General features: G+C 37.7%; 3 non-coding genes and 1 pseudogene across 3 annotated transcripts; 2 read left to right on the forward strand and 2 right to left on the reverse strand.

The window, feature by feature from the left end:
- The first annotated feature begins 6854 nt into the window (after nt 1-6854).
- On the forward strand, nt 6855-7009 carry LOC119583960. Its single transcript, XR_005229758.1, has one exon. It is a non-coding gene; the product is annotated as a U1 spliceosomal RNA (small nuclear RNA).
- Nucleotides 7010-7828: 819 nt separating this feature from the next.
- Nucleotides 7829-7962, reverse strand: LOC119583984 (annotated as a pseudogene).
- A 126-nt stretch (nt 7963-8088) lies between these two features.
- Nucleotides 8089-8207, reverse strand: LOC119583968. Its single transcript, XR_005229766.1, has one exon. It is a non-coding gene; the product is annotated as a 5S ribosomal RNA (ribosomal RNA).
- Nucleotides 8208-10069: 1862 nt separating this feature from the next.
- On the forward strand, nt 10070-10184 carry LOC119583983. The gene has a single exon (XR_005229778.1). It is a non-coding gene; the product is annotated as a U5 spliceosomal RNA (small nuclear RNA).
- Nucleotides 10185-20434: the final 10250 nt, after the last annotated feature.

The following is a 20434-nucleotide window of genomic DNA, read 5'->3' on the forward strand; positions in this document are numbered from 1 at the left end:
GGTGCTGCATCCCTGCAGATCAAAAACCCACGTGGCTGCATCCCTGCAGAGTCAAACCCACGGTGCTGCATCCTGCAGAGTCAAAACCCACGTGCTGCTCCCTGCAGAGTCAAAATACCACGGTGCTGCATCCCCTGCAGAGTCCAAAATCCCGGTGCTGCAATCCCCTGCAGAGTCAAATCCACAGTGCCTGCACCCTGCAGAGTCAAAAACCCACGTGCCTGCTTTCATTGCAAGAGTCAAATACCCCGGTGCGGCTTCCTGCAGCGTGAAAAACCCATGGTGCTGCATTCTTGCAAGTTTTAAAAAACACATGGTGACTCATTGACTAAAAACGAAACCCACACTGTGGTTTATCAGATGTCAGGGATCGTCTCCGCATGAAATCGTCTGGTGGACTAAGACAAATGGAGGTTGGAATAGACACTGCTAGAGACGATGTGGTGTGGACGGACAAGGATATAAAAGAGTCTGAAAATCGCGAAACCTCATGGTTTGGAAGAACAGGTGAAAAACACCTTTCGCACCTCTGTGGTCCTGGAATGTCAAAGGGGAAGGAAGTCCCCAGGTTTGCTCCCATCATCAATTCTGGAGAGGGACCCTCTTAGGTCCAGTGGAGTGTAATATAGGGGGAAGGAAATTCCCGAGCCTACCCCATCGACAGCTCTGGCCACGTGACCCTCACGTTCGGAAAGTCGCATGTCAGAGACCCACTGTCATCCTATGGAGTGATTGTTCTAGAAGAATTAACCGGACCTCCGGAGAAACCTTGCAAGGAAGGAAAGCCTAAGGACGAACAATGACAATAAAATAACCGAAATCAAGGAAACGAAAATGCACTACATCAGAATCCACAAGTGATAGATGACAGCTGCTCAGACACTAATCAGATCATCGAGCATCGACGAAAACTGGAGATCTAAACGACTTACGAAAACACGCACTAACTGAACTTCAAGGATGAATGGTGCCATGTAGCACACCGGCCCAAACGAAAAAATTCGCAAATCCCGAAGAACCGCTCCCGCTCAAAACCATCCCATCAAGGTGCTGACAAAAAGCATTTTTGTGTAGGAAACAAATGTTGCAAGTAAAACTTCCAAGTAAATGGTAGTAAGTCCCTGAGGAGTATTGGGCCTACCGGGGAAAAGGGGGGGGGGGGGGGGGGTTTTTGTTTTATTTTTTTTTTTTTTTTGAGCAGAAGTACTTCGCACCTTTATGCCCCCACAGGTAAAACTGAAACCGCTTATTGACCTTTGCGATACAAAGGTGAGAAGGTACATTACCCACTGTATGGGACTGCCAAAGAGGATGCTTTAACGACAGCACAGGTGGAAGCTTAAGAGCGAGGTGCCCCCCCCCCCCACCCCATTTTTAAGTGATAGTAACAGCTGCTGATGACATGTGCCTTGCTGGACTCCGGTCGTTTCCTTCTCTTTTTGCAGTTCCTCAAGGTAGTGAAATGCTTCGGCCAAAGGAGAGAAGAGAGACAACGTGAGTAGGTCTACACTGAACAGGAACTTACCAGGACACCAAACAGGTTGATCTCATGGTCAAGGGACTGTACACAGGAAAGAATACCACTATGCGACTCCGTCAGGGGATCGTCCATCGATTCCCTTCCCTGAAGGTCTGATCAAAGCTAGCAGTGAGCAATTGAACACCACTCGCTGCCACACTAAGACCTGGTTTCTACTCGGCAATCCCCAGACTGGTGTCGAGTTACTGACGGGCAGGACGTCTCCCTCACACTTATGCCTCTTGAGGTCAGAAGGGGGAGAGGAGGTGAACCCTTTGCTGCAAGGACAAAATTAGATGGGCGGTTAACGTCCAACTGGACAACAAATTTTAGGACCTACATAAGTGGAAGTGCCTGTACCGCAGCACGAGCACCAGTGGCCTTGAGAGGAGCACACAGAGGAAAAGGGAAGATCAGCGAGGATTATCAAGTCCTACATTTGTGGGACAAAGAGGTAACCATGGTTGTGTAGCATCATGAATTTTCCCAATCACTTTAAAAGGCAATTGAGCCCAGCTTCCAGACAATTGGGAGAATGGTGAAAGACACTTGCCTGTCCTAAAAACACGTCTTCAAGGATAAATCCTGAAGGCTAATATGGTAGCAGAATGGAGAGTTACTTCAATGAAGTACATGCTGAGGCAGGCAAAGGGAGTAGACCGCCAGGGAAGACATTGTACCGTAACCACACCACCCGGTTATTCAATCCTAACAAACTTGAGAAATACACATAGTGTCCGACTGTGCTGCGTCCTTGAAGGTAACATCCACCCTAAATAAGCAGGTCTGTCAAGGCCCAGACTTGATGAAGACCTGCTGGGCGCATAACTGTCCGGTTTGTAGAAGAAAGATAATTGCAGTAGCTGCTGATATCAAAATGCTATGTTTCACCAGGTAAAGGTCACCCCCAAGGGATCCCATGATGTTTCTAAGGTGTTCTTGTGGTGGCCAAAAGGGGGATTTCTCTCGGCAAAAGTATATCGCATGACTGTGCACTTATTTGGAGGTGTTTTGGAGCCCCGCATGTGCATCATTTGGTCTTTCTAAGGAACACTATCTAAGACCAAATTAGCAGATGTAAAAGAGAACTTCCTATGTAGATGGCCTCTTGATATCGTCGAGAATGAAGCAATGGCCATTCACCAGGCAAAGCAGTTGAAAGGACGAACAGCCGCCCTCTTTCTGCGATCCCGGGCGATGTCACAGTAACCCGAAGCTTTAACCCCTAACCATGCCCTGAGGATGAAATGTAGATGGGTATCACAGATTCAGACAAATGACATGCTTTCACGTTGACAACACATATGGGCGAGCCTGGATCCATGCACAAATTCCTAAGCAGATAGTTTCTGGAGATGATGCAAGCTGAATACCTGAACACATTGAGGATGAGACAGAAACAGTTGAAGCCTCCAGAAATCCTTCAGTAAGGAGACCTTGTCCCATTGTCGAACGACATACTCCCAGGAATCAGTTGGAGGCTAGGGAGGGTGACAGAGGCTATAAGCCGGTGAAGATTGGACTCGGTAGAAAGAACCAAGCCGACTAGTTCTGGAATCCTCATCAGACCATAGTGAAGTTATGCCTCTTATAAGTAATCATTATTCCTAACCCGGATTAGTTTGGTTTTGCTCCACAGTGGAGGCAAAAGGTGGGATTGTAGCCGCCCGCTGTATATCACATACTTCATATTATGTTGTATCATATATTTCTGTATACACTTATTCTGTAACACTGCATCGGAAGGCTGTGTTGTATAAAATTCATCTTCTGTGTAACAACCTCCTCAGGAGGCCTAGTCGGGCTGTAGAGCCGCCGGGTCACACATGGTCCGTATCAAGCATAAGACTTGACCTGTCAGAACTTGTTTGTTGAGGGGTCGCCCCTAGGAAAGTGATGGTGGCTCTTCATGTGATCGATGCTGGGAGATCGTGGGGTCGTTCCCAACTAATGTATAAAATTATGAAAGAGGAATGTTACATTGACGTCGTAGGCATATGTGTTTAAAGGGTGAGGGCAGTTCGAGAGACCTCCGTGCCGTCAAGACGCCCATCAGCTACTGGAATCAGCTGATATTCTGACTGCCCGCAAATGCGTATGTATCCATATGGTAGGAAGTTCTTATCTTATAACCTAATATATATTGTTAATTAGTGTTTTTTTTAATGTATTGTATGCCGCATTCCTATAATCGATGTATTAATTAACAGGTTTTTGAAACCGCAACTGATAAACCTTAAAAGCGAGTGCTACGCAGGGTATCAGTCACCCCACACCCATTGACAAATCATAGGCGTTTCTTCGGCGGCCTACATATTATATATTAATCCCAAATTAATATATATATATATATGTTATATATATATAATATATATATATATTATTATATGAATAAGTAGATACCTTTTGCAATTTACTAGTCCTTATTTGGCAAAATATGAAATGTGCGGCTTTCATCCTGAAGACCCCATCTCTCTCTCTCTTCGTCTCTCTGTCTGTCTATCTATCTGTCTATCTGGCCTCTTCCCTCTCTCTCATTATCTCGGACAGTGGAGAGAGGCACGGCGATCACTTTTCACTGTCATGAAGGCCCGGCTGGTAAAAATACATAGCCAGACTGAATCGTACAACATTTCACACCTCTATCCGCATCAAGCCTGCCTTTCCTCCTTGAGCAAGCTCAGGTGCATCTGTCCTGCTTCTCTTCTGACACTTTCAACATATCAGTGAGCATACGCCATTACAGTGAGCCGTCGCATAAAAAAGAAGATATATATATAATATATATCTATATATATATATATATAATATATATATATATATATTTATTTATATATATATACAATATTATATCTATATATATATATATATAATATATATTGGAATATATGTAATAGGATATATATATCCCAAATATATATATGTATATATATGAAACATATTTTGATATATATATATGAATATTATAGAATATAAATAATATATATATATATATATATCTATATATATATATTAAATATATATACCTATTTGGAACATGTAATATATTATATTTGGAATATAATATCAGCCTGAATCAATCCACTGCAGGACGTAGGCCCTCTCCCAATCTATTCCAACTTTGCCTGTCCTTTCGTTTTTTGTTTCCAATCTTGCAGCCAAATTTTTGCCATCGTGCCATTGGCTGGCTCTTGGGCCTCTTTATTGTATCCCAGTCCTGTTGCTGTTTCTTTGTCCATCTCTTCCCTGTCTCCGACATATATGACTGCCCCATTGCCATTTTTTCTTTTGGATGCTCCCAAGTATTCTTCCACTTTTGTCTGTTTTCTTGACCACGTCGCCCTCATCCGATCGCTTAGGCTAAATTCCCAGCATCACCTCTCCATCCCTCTCTGGCACTTCCTCTCCAGTAATTTGGTTTGTAGTCCATATTTTTTGATCCATAAGTAATAAACTGGGAGGACGCAATTGTTAAAAAGACTTTTCCTTTTTAAAACATAATGGCAAGGAGCTTCTTATATTGCTACTGTGTTTGCCAACGGCGTTCCAGCCTAGGCTGATGGGTCGCTTAATTTCCTCTTCGCTAATGTGTTTGTCTTTACGAGTTGCCTAGGAAATATTCTTGTCCACTGCCTCTATCGCTTTCGCCTTGTACATGTATCTATTCGAAATGAAGTCTACTGTGAACATGATTTTTTTTTTCTTTTTTTTAGGTCCGACTTTTCAGACTTTCTCTATTCAGATCGTTTATTAGTTGCGCATTTCATTTGCAGATTAACTAAACAGAACATATCATCTACCAATCTTATGTTTTTGATATTCCCGTCTCCTATTTTGATGCCATTTCCGTTCCATTCTAGCTTCTTGAATATTTTTTCCTCAAGACACTGTAAACAGTTATTTTGGTGAGATGGTACCGGACCTGTCTAACACCTTTTTTAATTGGTATTTTATATCGGTTTCTGTGTGGAGCTTGCTGGTTGCTGTCCCATCTCGTATATATCTTCCAATATTTTGCAATATCAACCATCTCTACTCCCTGTCTTCTTTTCGAATAGTTCTAGTACTGCTGGTATTTGAGAGTCCAAATGGCCTTTTTCGGTAATCGATGAAGTGCCATAACACAGAGGTTTCCTATATCGTTTCTCTCTCTCTCTCTCTCTCTCTCTCTTATTTGGGTGAGCGTGTGGGATGTGGTCTGTTGTTTGAGATCCACTACAGAAGCCTGCTATTCCTCTAGGAGGCTTCTGCAGTGGAGATGCGAGTAGGTGATGACTTTATGTGAACAGAATGTAAGTAATGAAAGGAGGCAATATGTTTCGGTATTGTTTTTTTAGCATCCTTTCTATCGCCATTTTTAATGTACACCAAATAATTGTAGCATTTTTCCCGATGAGAAGGCGCATTTATTTGTTGACAAGAGTGGCTAGTTTTCACTGTTGCAATTTCTCTTACATCTGTTATAGGTCTGTATTAATTCCGTCTTCCCTGGTTGAAAGGTATTATGTTGATAATCAAGACAAGACGGGAGGTTGACTATAATATAAAATCGCGTTTATAGTGCGGTGCCGGTTTTCTCGCCAAGATTCTGAATATTCAACCACGATGAGGACTGTTAGTGTAATTCTCTAAGCAGGAAGAGGCTCTCAAATTTACCGATGTTCAGAGAAGGATTACACAGACTGAGTTCTTGAATATTGCTCCACAGGAAGTATTCTTGAACTTTTGAAAACTCCTGATAAGAAGAAAAAATCATACGTATAAAAATGAGAATTTGTTGTTTCGTGGATTGATCGTTTCCAAAACCAAAACAAAGTACCAGTAAACTGAAGTAAGTGCCACTGCTTGTTACTAAAGTAGCCTTTTCTTGGTTTCAAATGGTTAATCCGCATCTGAAATAAACAACTAACAAATGCAGATGCCTTTACAATATTACATAATTATTATTTGACCTACTATTTGATGCCATTATTCTTAGTATTGCCACTGCTACTACCACTATGAGTGTGATTATTACTCTTGCAAATTGGCAGTTACCTCCTTGAGTTCTTCTACCCCGTTATTCCATGTAAACATGTGACCTGGTAGCAGCAGTAAGGTAAACTGTATGAACTGAATGGTCAATCGTGTTAAATGACGTAGACAAATCGTGGGTATGTATACCGTATGTCATAGTAGGGGATAGCAGTGTGTAAATAGATGAGTAGGCCGTTGCTAGAAATTGCGTCTTAAAAGTGGAAGGATTGTAAATCCAGGTAAATTATGGAATCATAAATGAAGATTATCGCAATTACTCAGTTTAAGCGGTCGTGGGTCGCGCATGGCTTAGGAGAGCATACATACCTGGCACAGGTGATGCCGTGATCACGAAGGCGCTTCTCCTAGGGCGAAGCTCACCATTGCACTCAGTTGGCGCCGACCCCAGCGAATAACCCAAATGTGATTAAATCGAGTGCGCAATTTTTGGTAGCGGGGGCCTGCGTTCCCTTATAACATTTCGTTAAAAAAAATAAGAATGGTTCTAAATCCACCTGTCCACCAAGGCAGTTTTTTTTTTTAATATTTTTACCTGCATATATTTCATTAGGTTAGTTTGTCAAACCAGCACAGTTTACAACACCAATATATCATTCCGAAACCACAAATTTTACAGATCACTCCTTTGAGGATACTGATGTACTCTGTTCATACAGTAGTAAGGTAGTTTTTATAATGGGATCTAAAAGTATCTTTATTATTTTTCCAAACTATATAAAAAGGTTATTGGTTATAGGTACTTTGAAGGGTAATCCTTTTCATTACCATTTCTCGACAAATTAGATCAGCATAGTATAAAGCATATATATATATATATATATATATATATATATATATATATATATATATATATATATTAATGTAGTTCAGTGAATCGGCATTTAAATGAGAAATAATGAATAGTTGATGTAAATGGAAATAAGATGTGTATGCGAGATATATTATTGCAACTATACTGATTTTTTCTGTGCTAAAGCGCATATTTGCTTCATTTTCTTCATTATTAAGTTTTCTAGGGTATATCCATTCTATCTTATCCTAATGCACTTTTTGTCGGTAAATGAACTTTTGTCGCCTTTTTATGATTTTGAGAGGCATATTTATACAGTTTACTATAGTTTGATATTAAATTTAAAATATAGCATTACGGTTAATTTAAGACGAAATTGTTGGGTCCTGGAAAGATCTAAATTTAAGAAAGAGAGAAATGGTTGATTCCTCATAATAAAGTATTTAAAAAGTATGCATTTCAATTATATGCTTATAACATTTGAACCCATCGAAGTGGACTAAAGAAAAATCGAGTAGGACTCATTGAGTTGTTACTTTCCACAGTAATCTTTAGTAAATGGCGAAAGATTTATGCGTTTTTTTGTTGTTGTTTTTTTGTAAACATCATTTAATAATATGATTATTAATAACACATTCATTATCACTTTACTATGATTTCAATTGATTTTCATATACACATATAAGAAGAGCTGCTAAAAGAGGTAAATAGATACATAACATATCTAGCTCATATGATAAAATGCCAACAGCATCTGGTGTTCCCAGGCGGTCACCCATCAAAGTACTGACCAGACCTAACGTTGCTTAACTTCGTTGATCTGACGAGAAGCGGTGCTTTCAACGTGGTATGATCGTTGGCAGAGGATGAAAAAAACATTAACCAGATTCTGTCAGTGTTAACAATTTTTCATACATCATTTAACTAGAATGTAACTTGTTTTGCAATAAACTTCATTACTATTGCATTATAGCTGGGTCGAGTGTGTGAAATAATACACACATACTACTCGCCCCTATAAACTGAATTCTAGACGACCAGTTCACCAATAAATGTACATTGTATGAAACGGGGATATAGTCAACACATACAAAGATTTTTTAAAAATTATCACTTCGCTTTAAAATTCATATAATTATCACTATCGCTTTAACTTGGCGTATGGTTACTGTTGCTATGTCATGACAATGATAATGATGATGCTACTATAATATATATAGTAGCATATTTACCATATATATTTAGAATTATACGTAGATTGTATATTAATACATGCACGGATATAAGTGTATATGTAATATGTATTTTCTTACTAGTATATGTAGCTATTATATACACCAACAGGCATATAGATACAATTACCAGTTGTTTATCTCGAACCTTAGATTTAGTTTAATTGATAGTTGCTATTTCGAACCTCAAGTTGGAGAAGTATCTCGACCGTTAATATTGGAAAGCTATATATTGATATCAAGATAAAGACGGGAGGTTGACTATAATATACGCAAATACACACGCACACGCACACGCACACATACACACGCACACGCACACATACACACGCACATATACACACACACACATACACGCACACATACACACACGTGTACAAATACGTAAATATATATACACATGTATATATTCATATATGTATATATTCATGTATGTATATATTCATGTATGTATATATCCATGTATATATATATATATATATATATATATATATATATATATATATATTCAAAAATGTATATATACATATATGCTATATATACATATATGTATATATATCCATATATGTGTATATGTATATATATATATATATATATATATATATATATATATATATATATATATGTGTGTGGTGTGGTGTGTTGGTGTGTGTGGTGTGTGTGTGTGTGTTTGTGTGTATGTATGTATGTATGTATATATGAGAGAGATAGTATAATACATCTAGCTGGGAAGTGAGGACGTATATGGAACTTTCAGTAGGGAAGCGAAGATATACATGTATGTAAATGTATACAAGCAGACTTCCATTTTTTTCTCTCTCTTTTTTTCTCTCACACTCCATAATTAATTCCTCTTAAATTACATTCTACAATCTCAACTGATTCCACTTTCGCAAAAATCACAAGAAAATACGAACATACAAACACACGAACCCATGAGTGACACTTCCCTCACTCACCTCCCCTCCCGTTTCACCCCCCCCCATTTTGTCTAACCTTTCCCGCACTCAAATTAAATAAGTTCTTGTTGCCTGATTACGTTATTACTCTAGAGTGAACACTGTGCTCACATCATCGCTTACTGACACTGAACATTGTACCTCCCACACACACCGCGATATGAATTTCCCGCCGTCTCAGTACAAATACATAGAGACTAACAGAACTCACTGATTTCAGCATCTTTGACATTGATGGATTGGTCAAGGATATTTGTTATTGTTCTCGCAGTAACCCCCTCAGACATCGCATTTCTTTGTATCTTTTCGCAATGATGGATGATACAAGCTAATTCCTCGTCTGCAATGTCTCAGTTTCAACTGTTAAATTCAACTACATTCACACTACCTGGCATAGATACTTTGCGTAAATCTCATGACTACACATTTGCTTTCATTCGTGCTAATCCTTATTAGATAAGATGATAGTATTTATCTCAAAATCAATCTGTCCTCAGTACAATTTGTTGGCAGTTCGGTTATCATTTATACCTAACTCTGGTTTCTCTTCGAAACTCATAAATCTTGTGCGTATTACTAAAGATTTCCGTGGTGGGGAATAATTCAGTGCAGATAATAATAATAATAATAATAATTATTATTATTATTATTATTATTATTATTATTATTTATTATTATTATTTTATTATTATTATTATTATTATTATTATTATTATAATACTTATGTTAGTAATCATAATTATGATACTGATAATGATAAAAGCAATAATAATGATGATGATAAAAATCATCACCATCATCATCATGGTAATATCAATAGTTTTTTTTTTCTCTCTCTCTCTCTCTCTCCCTCCTCTCTCTCTCTCTCTCTCTCTCTCTCAACAAATTATCTGTCTATTTTTTCTCTGTCTGTTTGTCTTTCTCTTACTGTCTGTATGTCAGCATCCCTTTCATTTTTCTTATACACTCTGGTCATTTCTCACAAACATTATAAATGGTGTATTAAAACGTTTGATCAGTCATTATTAGGTCATATTCATATTACAAAAATGAATTAAACGAAATATTCTGTTATGATATTCTCTCTATGCACGAGGTGAGTTACTGTTGGTTAATTAGCAAGTTTTGCTTTAGGCTAACAGCGTAGCGTTACTTTATAATTGTGTATTTTTGAGACTGGAGAAAAGATAGCAGAACAACAATGTTTGCTATAAAATATAAACGTTTTCCTCGAACACAAGATATATGAGGCTGGAGAAATTTAACGCAAAGAAAATGTTTCCCCTAAAAAAAGTAAACGTTTTCTTGAAACACAAGCAAGCGCTATCGTTTTCTACGCCTGTTAGGGATGACTGGTTTTATCATTCCGGCGAGGTGGGAGGTGTGTGTCTTTATCCGAGTTGGAAATACATATATATATACTTTTTTTTTTTTTTTAATCACTTAGATCCTGGCAGCAGCATCGGTAACGTTTCTGACTCCCACTTGCAAGTTAACTGGTTAACACCTGCTCGTGTTTGGCGGTTCACGAGTGTTCTGCACGGAGATAACGTCCCCCTCTCGAGGTCAGAGGTCACTCAGGTCGGCAGCTATGCAGAAAGGCAGCTGCGGGCCACTCGATTAAGAAATTCGCTAAGCTGGTTCTGGATGGCCGACTCGGTAGCTGTTTTGTTTTCATTTGATAATAAAAAAGATGAGAAAAATAATTATTATCATTATAATTAATAATTATTGGTTTATTATTTATTATTTTTCTTATTTATTATTTTTTATTATTTATTATTGTCTTTTATTTATTATTATTTCTTATTTATTTTTTTATTATTTTTTTTTATTATTTATTATTATTTTTTATTATTTATTATTATTTCTTTATTATTATTTTTTATTATTATTATTATTGTTATAATCTTTATCATCATTATCATTATTATCATTATTATCTTTTTTGTTATTATTATTATTAACCGTTTTGTTTTCGATTTGATAATAAAAAGGATAATAATAATAATTATTATTATTATTATTATTATTATCATTATTATTATCATTATCATTATTGTTGTTGCAGTTATTGTTGTTATTATTATTGTTATTATTATTATTATTATTATTATTATTATTATTATTATTATCATTGTTGTTATTATTATTATTATTATTATTAATTATTATTATTATCATTATTATCATTATCATTATTATTATTGTTATTATTATTATCATTATTAATATTATTATTATTATTATTATTATTATTAGTATCATTATTATTATGATCATCATAGTAATAATAAATTATTAATCTTACTATAATGATGATGATGATGATAATAATAATAATAACAACAATAATATAATACCCCGATTGCACTTGCGCATTCAAAACAAACATTGGCGCCATGTTTTGTCTTAGTTGCCGTTGATGGGGAATAACAGTGGATTCCTTCAAAGTTGGGAACGAATTTACAAGTTTTGCTGACACGGGGACCCCTGAAAACAAACAAATTTGCCGAAGAATGACAAGCTGGAGATTTTCAATAGCCAATGAAAGGCCATATTTTAGACTTTCCTGGGGTCATGCCCTGGAGTTCAATGTACTATCATCTCTATCTATTTATGCATTTATTTCCACACGGGACCTCTCAAAACAAACAAATTTGCCGTATTGACAAGCTGGAATTTTCTTAAATGGGAAAAAAAATTGCATCCTGCAATATTGTCGGGAAATAGCTCTACTAATAGGTGTCCGACGAAAATGCCCAAAAACCCAACCAAAAAGAACCAAAAAAAACTCGAAAAACCTTACCGTGAGCTCAAACGCGAGAGTTGTTCTTTGTTGAAAATGCTTTCTGCAATTCGGGCAACTCTTTTTTTTACGGGGCAAAACTTGCAAAATTTGTTTCCACTTTAAAAAATCCATTGTTATCCCCACACGGCAAATAAACAAAAAATTTTTCGTTTTCGCAAAACTGCCCCGGAGAATACCTTAAAGTGATGAATCCGGGGCCGGGAAAAGAACATAACCACAGCGTTATTTTATTTTTTTCTATTTTTTTCAAAAATTCTTTTTTGGGAGAAAAAACTTTTTTAAAGGGTTTATATTTTTTAATTTTTGAACACCCCCTCACACCCCACACCCACACACACACACACACCCCCATATTATATATATTATATAATATAATTTTATATATTAGATATATATATATTAAATTTAAAATGGTTTTGCCGGGAAAAGTTTAAAAAAAATACTGGGTTTTTGGGTTTGGGGTGGGTGTGGTGTGGCGGGGCAAGGGAAAACCAAAAAATATTTCTCTTGGAAGTTTTCCCGTATTTTAAATTTTGGGCCCTTTATAAACCGTTGTTTTGTCTGTTTTCCCCGTTTTTCCTAAAAAAGTTCGGAAAAACTTTTTTAAAAAAAACTCTTTTGTTTATTTCGTTTTGGGTCCCCCTTTGGGTTTTTTGGGGGAATGCGTTGTCCGGGGGAGTTTTCGGTTTAGACCCTTTAACAAACCCTCTGCTGCCCGCCTTGTGTTTCAGGCGGGGTCGTAACTGTGTCGGGTGGGGATTTTTAATTGTCTTTTAACCCGGTTTTTTCTTGTCCAAAATTTCGGAGCCCCTGGGGGAAAATTGTGGGAAACCAGTGGGGGGAACCCGGGCCCGTTTTTTTTTAGCCGTGGGATAGGGGGGAAAACAAAAGGGAAGGAGGACAGAGGGGCCCCGGCAGACCCCCCCGTCAATTGGGGAAAACAAGGAAAATTCGCCCCTTGTTATCCAGGCAATTTGATTTAAATAAAACAGCAACCCCGAAACCCCCCCCTAAGGTAAAATGTGGGAATTCGAAATCTAAAGGGGGGGGTTGGGCCAGGGGGGTGGGCGAAAACGGTAATGTGTTAAAAAAAACATTTTCAACAATAAGGGAGTTTTCTTTGCCTTGGGGGTTCTAGGGAAAACCCCCCGGGGGTGCATGTTTACTTCCTAAAATGGGGCCCCCATAACCCTTTGGATATATTTCCAAATAAAATCAAAACCCCTTTTGTTTAAAACCCCCCCCCCCCCTGGGGGGGGTTATTTCAGTTTTCCCCCCCCCCCTTATTATTAAAACCCAAAAATGCACTTTAAATTTCCCCCGGGGGGGAAAATTTGGGGGAAATTTTTTTCCCCCCCGGCTCTTTAAATTACACTTTTAAAGGTTTAAATTGGGGGTTAAAAGATTAACTGGAAAAATGTCCCCGTGTGAATTTACCTTTAAATCTCCCCCCCTTTAAAAAAAATCTTTGCCTGCATTTTTTTTTTTACCCCTTTTAAAAATCTTAATCAAAGAAAAAAAACCCCAGACCTTCATCCCGGGATCCCTGGATGAGTTCCCAAGCAAATTTACCCTGCTCCCCCCGAGATCCCCGGAAGGTAAAGTAATACTTTAAAGGGGGGGGGCCCCCCTTTTAGCTTTTAAAAATTGGGAAAAAAAAAATGGGTTTCAAAAGGGGGGGGAAATTTAACCAGGATTTTTTTCTTATTTTTTATTTTTTTTATTATTATTATTATTTTCTTATTTATAATTTTATTTTTATTATTTTTTATTATTGTTTTTATGATTTATATTTCTTTAATATTATATTATCTTATTATTATTATTTCTTTTTATAATATATTGTAAATCTTTACATTATCATTATATCATTATTTTTTTTTATAATAAACCGTTTTGTTTTCGATTTGATAATAAAAAGGATAATAATAATAATATGTTATTATTATTGTTATTATTATTATTATTATTATTATTATTATTATTATTATTATTATTTATTATCATTATCTTTATCATCATTATCATTATTATCATTATCATTGTTGTTTTATTATTATTATATTATTTTATTATATTATTATATTATTATCATTATTATCATTATCATTATATTATTGTTATTATTATTATCATTATTATTAGTATCATTATTATTATGATCATCATAGTAATAATAAATTATTAATCTTACTATAATGATGATGATGATGATAATAATAATAATAACAACAATAATATAATACCCCGATTGCACTTGCGCATTCAAAACAAACATTGGCGCCATGTTTTGTCTTAGTTGCCGTTGATGGGAATAACAGTGGATTCCTTAAAAGTGGGAACGAATTTACAAGTTTGCTGACACGGGGACCCCTAAAAACAAACAAATTTGCGAAGAATGACAAGCTGGAGATTTTCAATAGCCAATGAAAGCCATTTTAGATTCCGGGGGATCATGCCCTGGATTTCAATGTACTACACCTCTATTTTTTAGCTTTTTATTTCCACACGGGGACCCCCAAAAAACAAACAAATTTGCGTTATTGACAAGGGGAGTTTTCAATAAAGGAAACAAAATTGCACCCGCAAATTTGTCGGGAAAATAGTTTAAAAATAGGGTGACGAAATGCCAAAAAAATACCCCAACAGAACGAAAACGACAACGAAACCGAAACACAATTATCGCGTGGCTAAAGCGCGAGAGTGTTTTCTTGTGTGAAGTGCTTTTTTTGCAATTCGGTAAACTCTTTTCACGGCAGCAAAATTTGAAAATTCTTTCCCAATTTAAAAAAAGTCCTTTGTTTCCACCATCAACGGCAAGTAAGAAAAAAAAGAGGTGTTCGTGCGCAAAGCATCCCGGGGACGAATACCCTTAAGGATGAGATCCGGTCCCGGAACAAGAAAAAACCACAGGAATTTTTGTTTCATATTTTTCAAATATGCTTTGTGGCAGAAAAAAAAATTTTTTAAGATTTGAATATATTAGTTTTTTGAAAAACCGCACACCACACACACACACACCACACACACACACACACACAAATATAATATAAAAATATTTTATATATTAATATTATAAAATATAATATATATTTGGTAGCGGGGGTTTTTGTCTCTGTGCGAAAAGTTTTAACATGAAAAGGATGACCTGGGCTGTTTTAAACATAAAGGGAAGGGCAAAAATAACAAAAGGTGTGGCGAAGGAGCGAGGAACAACCCAAAGAGGTTTTGGGGTTGCCCTGGAAAGCCCTTGTGGTGCCCTTGTGACTGAAATTTTGTGTGCCCTTTATAACCGTACTGCGTGGAATTGGTTCCCCTGTAGGAAAAAAAAGTGTCGGGTAAAACTTGTGTAAAAAAAGGGAAAAAGACGCATTTGTGTTTATGTCCCCTGCCCGCCACGGCTTTTCCCCCTTTTGGTGTCGAGATGCTGTGGTGCTCGGTCCCCTTTGGAGCTGTTCGTGTCACCCCCGTGGATAGCACGCCGCCCCACCCGCTGTGGGGTGCAGAGAGAGAGGGGGTGGGCAAACAAATGGTGTAGGGTGGGATTTTGATATTTGATCAGTGAAGCGCGATTTTTCTTTTTCCAAAGAGGGGGCAGCCGGGAGAGGGGTTTGGGGACTGGGGCGGGCACGGGAGGTAAAGCCGAGCCAGATGGCCCTGACCCTCCCATGTGCGGTAGGGGGAAGAAATGGCAAAAAGGGGCAGAAGAGCAGGCACGGGGGCAGCGAGCGGGCAACCATCTCGCGAGATGCAGGCAAGGAAGGAGAGGAACAGTTCTGCAATTTGTTGAGGTGCTACAGAGAAATTTGATTGTGAAGAGGGAAAATCAGAGTACAACGACAAGGCCTGCACAGCGTGAAGAGTAAAATGATGGGGGAGGGCCAGACTCAAAGGGGCGGGGTTAGGCTGAGGGAGGAAGGAAGCGGAAGGCGGCGAGAGGTAGAAATTGAAGCAGAGAGGCAGCGGGTTTGGCAACAGATGCCAAGTGTCAGAAAACGGGGTTTGGGGGTCGGGGCGGGAAAAACCCCCGGGCCTCGGTCGTTTTGGGAGCCAGTGGTCGCGCAGAAGGGGGGGGCCCCATGGGAACCGCCCGGGATAATTTTGCGGCAAACAAACCCCGGTAAACCCCGCCCGTTCCCCCTCCCCCCCTTCCCCCCGGGCGTTAGTCATGGCAGCGTTCCACCCGCCCCCCTGGGCCTGGCATTCCCCAGGGCTGGACCCCAGGAAGAGAAGGCCTGCAGCTGGAAAACAGCGTAAGGGGCCCCCGGTGGAAGTGTTGGGGTTTGTCCCACCCAACGGCCTCTACCCAGGTGCGGGGCTTTTGAGACAGGATATTGGGCGCGTTGAAAAAAGGGGAGTGAGGGGGGCAAGCACTGTCCCAGCTGGCCAGGATGTGGAGGCGCGGGAAGGAGGTGCCCCGCGGTGCGGAAGGATGATCGGGCCCGGGGCCTCGATTTCTTGTTGATTTTTTAAAGGGCCCCGCAGCTGAAAACTACGTCAAGGGGCACCCCTGGGCCTGAGGTGGCGTGCGAGGTCCTGGATTTCGAGGCCTTCTGAGGCAACCAGGGGCCCTAGGGCCAGCTGTCAGCCCCGCCATGACCCCCGGGGGCCAAAGGGCTAAAGGGGAGAAGGTAGCATTGGAGGTGAGCCGAGACTTTCCAAGGTTTGGGGGGGGAGCTGTGGTGAGGAAGAGACAAGTAGTCGGTGTCAGAGGGAGGGAGAAACTCCTCTCAACCGGAGGTTTCGATCCCTTTCAGCAGTGCGCAAGGATGGGGCAGGTATGGTCACATCCGATGAGTCCCAAAGGGCAAAGGGAAGGGGTACAGGAGGAAAACCGGAAGGTGGAAAAGGGGGGCGAAACCAGCGTCCTCGGTTCCGGGGCCCCCGACTTGGGAAAGTCCCGTCAAACCCAGCACGAGCAGGGAAGGTCAGTGAGGGAAAACCATCCCGCGACAGTGGAAAATGGGGCTGAGAAGCCCCTAGTACGGCGAAGTTGGCACTAGCGATTTCCGAGCACCACAGAGATGTGTGGTGCAGGGGATTGTGTGAGTCAAGGGCCAGGGAGGCTCGATGCTGTGGGCGCAGGGTGCAGCGGTCCCGGGTATGGGCCCGACGGCGAGCACTGTTTGCGGGCCTGATACCTGACGCGAGAAAGGTGTGTCGATTTGGAAAGGAAAAGCGGTGAGGGCACGGGAAGATGGCCCTGTTCAGGGGTTTGGCTGTGCAGAGGAGACGGTGAGCGACTGACCTTGCCCCCAGGACAGAGTTTGAATCCGGGCGACTACAAGAGGATGCGTGGAGTAGAGGGCCCCGTGGAGCCCCTCCAAAACCCGCGGGTGAGGCGAGGGTTTGGGGGGAGCCCTTTTTGGACCGGGAGGGTTTGTTAAGATTGGTAGTAACTTTTCCCTAAGGTAAAAAGGTGCCAGGGTGAAAGTGGGCACTTGTGAGGGAAGTGGAGCGTCCAGAAAAGCCCCCGGGGGAAGGGGGCCAACACAGGGAGCGGCCCCTCTGAGAAATGAATTCCAGAGGGCGAAAACGACCGTTTTTGTCCCGTGGACCGGGTGGGCGTTACAGGGCCCGGAAGCACCCTGGGGCCCGGTGAAAAAAGATACGACGTTTAGCCCCCGTAAAGGGGATGAGGAGCGGCAGACACTGACCGAGATGAAGACGAAAATTGGACGGTGAGGGGGGAGAGCAGACACAATGGGGACCTGAGCCAGTTTGGGGCAGGGGAACCCCTCGGGGGGCCACTGCCAATTTCCGCGCCCACACCTCCCCCAGAGGACCCCCGCGAGAGCGAAAAAAGCCGCGCGGATGAAAAAATTTTTTTTGTTCGAGGAAATTTATTTAAATTTTCGTATTTTTTTTTTAGGTTTTCAGAGCCGACGGGTGTCTGCTTGATAGGGGGGGGTGTGTACGCCAGTGGGGCTTTGTCTTGGCGAAAATGAAAAGGATGACCTGGGATGTGTTTAAAAAAGGGACGGGGAAAAATAACGCAGTGTTTTGGGGCAAAGGCGGGGAAAAGCCAAGAGAAGAGTTTGGGGGTGCTCCCGGAAGCCCGTGTGGCCCCGTGACCGATATACTTTTTGTTGCCCCGTTTTAAGCTGACATGCTGGACATGTGGGCCCCCCCTATTTTGCCCAAAAAAAGTGTACGGTAAAAATTGGGGAAAAAAAAGAAAGACGTCATTTTTTGGTTTTTCGGCCCCGCTTCGCACGCCCGCCTAGCCTGCCTTTTGTTTGGGGGCAGGAGAGAGGCGGGGCGGCAAAAATATTATATATGTAAAATTATATATATTTTATATAATTAATAATATTATATATTTATATTTAAATTTTATATATATATATATAAAAATATACAAAAGTATATGATATTAAAATTTTTATATATATAATATAAAATATATATATATATAATAATATTTAATATATATATAGATATGATGTATAGTATGGTATATATAAAATATTATAAAATTATAATTATATATATATATATTATGTATAGCATATGCAAGTAATGTTATGGTATATTGTATATATATATAATATATTATATATATAATATATTAAAAATGTAATATAGGGATATTAATGATATAATATGTATATATAATATAAAAAATATATATATATATATATTATGTGTGGGTGTGTGTGTATATGCATGTGTTATTAAAATATATATAATTTTAAAATAATAATATATAAAAATTTTATATATAATAAAGATGTAATTAATATTATATATTATATATAATAATGTTTATATATAAAATATATAAATATGTATTTTAATGTATATATATGAAATATTTAATAATGTAATAATGTATTAAATATATATATATAAAATAAATATAATTAATATATGTTTTGCAGTGAATTAAAATTATAAATATATATAGTTATTATAGTATAGCATGGGTTATGTGGAATGTATAAAAATATATTAATATATATAATATAAAATATAATATATTAATAGATTTATAAAATAAAATATTAAAAATAAATATAATAATATAAAATTATAGATTATTATAAAATATATACAAATAATATAAAGATTAAAATAGATAAATATATTAAAAAAACACGCATAACAGAAAATAAATATAAATTATATATAAATTATAAATATAACATATAACATAAATTTTAATATTTAAAATAAAAATAAGATATAAAATATTAAAGAATAACAGTTAATAAAAATAATAAAAACATATTTTAAAATAATATAATAATACATTTTTTTATTTTAAAAAAAAAAAAAACATATAATATATTTTTATATATATTATAGATATATAATAATAATAAAATTAATTTTAAAAATACACATGCAATACCAAAACAACACCAAAAACAAAAAGAATATAATATATAATATAGAAAATTAAAAAATAAACATAAAATATACATATAAAACATATAAAAATTTAAAATATAAAATAAAATAATATATATAATAATAAAATATACACATAAATAAATATGCTATGCATAACATTATATAATAATATATATATAAAATAATATATAAATAATCAAATAACTAACTAGGCATAGCATATAATATATATAACTATATATAATATATAATATATAATATATATAATAAAAAATATATAAACATATAAATTTTTAAAAATTTTTAAAATAGATATATATTAAAAAAATAAAAATAACAATAATATAATCAATATAATATATAATATAAATTTTATAATCAAAATTATTGTAGCCGACCCTCATCTCTCTACCAACACAAAGGGAGGCTAGGCAGACGGCGTGCGAAGCGGGCACGAAAAAACACAAAAGACAGTTTTTTTTTTCTTTTTTTTAGGATGAAAGGAAAAAAATTTCCGGGCCCGCGAAAAATGTTTTTGCTTTTTTTAAAATTTTCCCCAAAAAGTTTTGGGGGAAATTTTTAAAAAATTTTTAAAAAAAAAAATTTTTAAAAAATACTTTTTTTTTTTTTTTTTAATTTTTCACCTTAAAAAAAAAAAGACCTGGCAGCAGCATCGGTAACGTTTTGACCCCCATTTGAAAATTTAAAACGGAAAAACCCCTGCTC

Source organism: Penaeus monodon, chromosome 17 (assembly GCF_015228065.2).
Source record: "Penaeus monodon isolate SGIC_2016 chromosome 17, NSTDA_Pmon_1, whole genome shotgun sequence".
Classification (NCBI taxonomy): Eukaryota; Metazoa; Arthropoda; class Malacostraca; order Decapoda; family Penaeidae; genus Penaeus; species Penaeus monodon.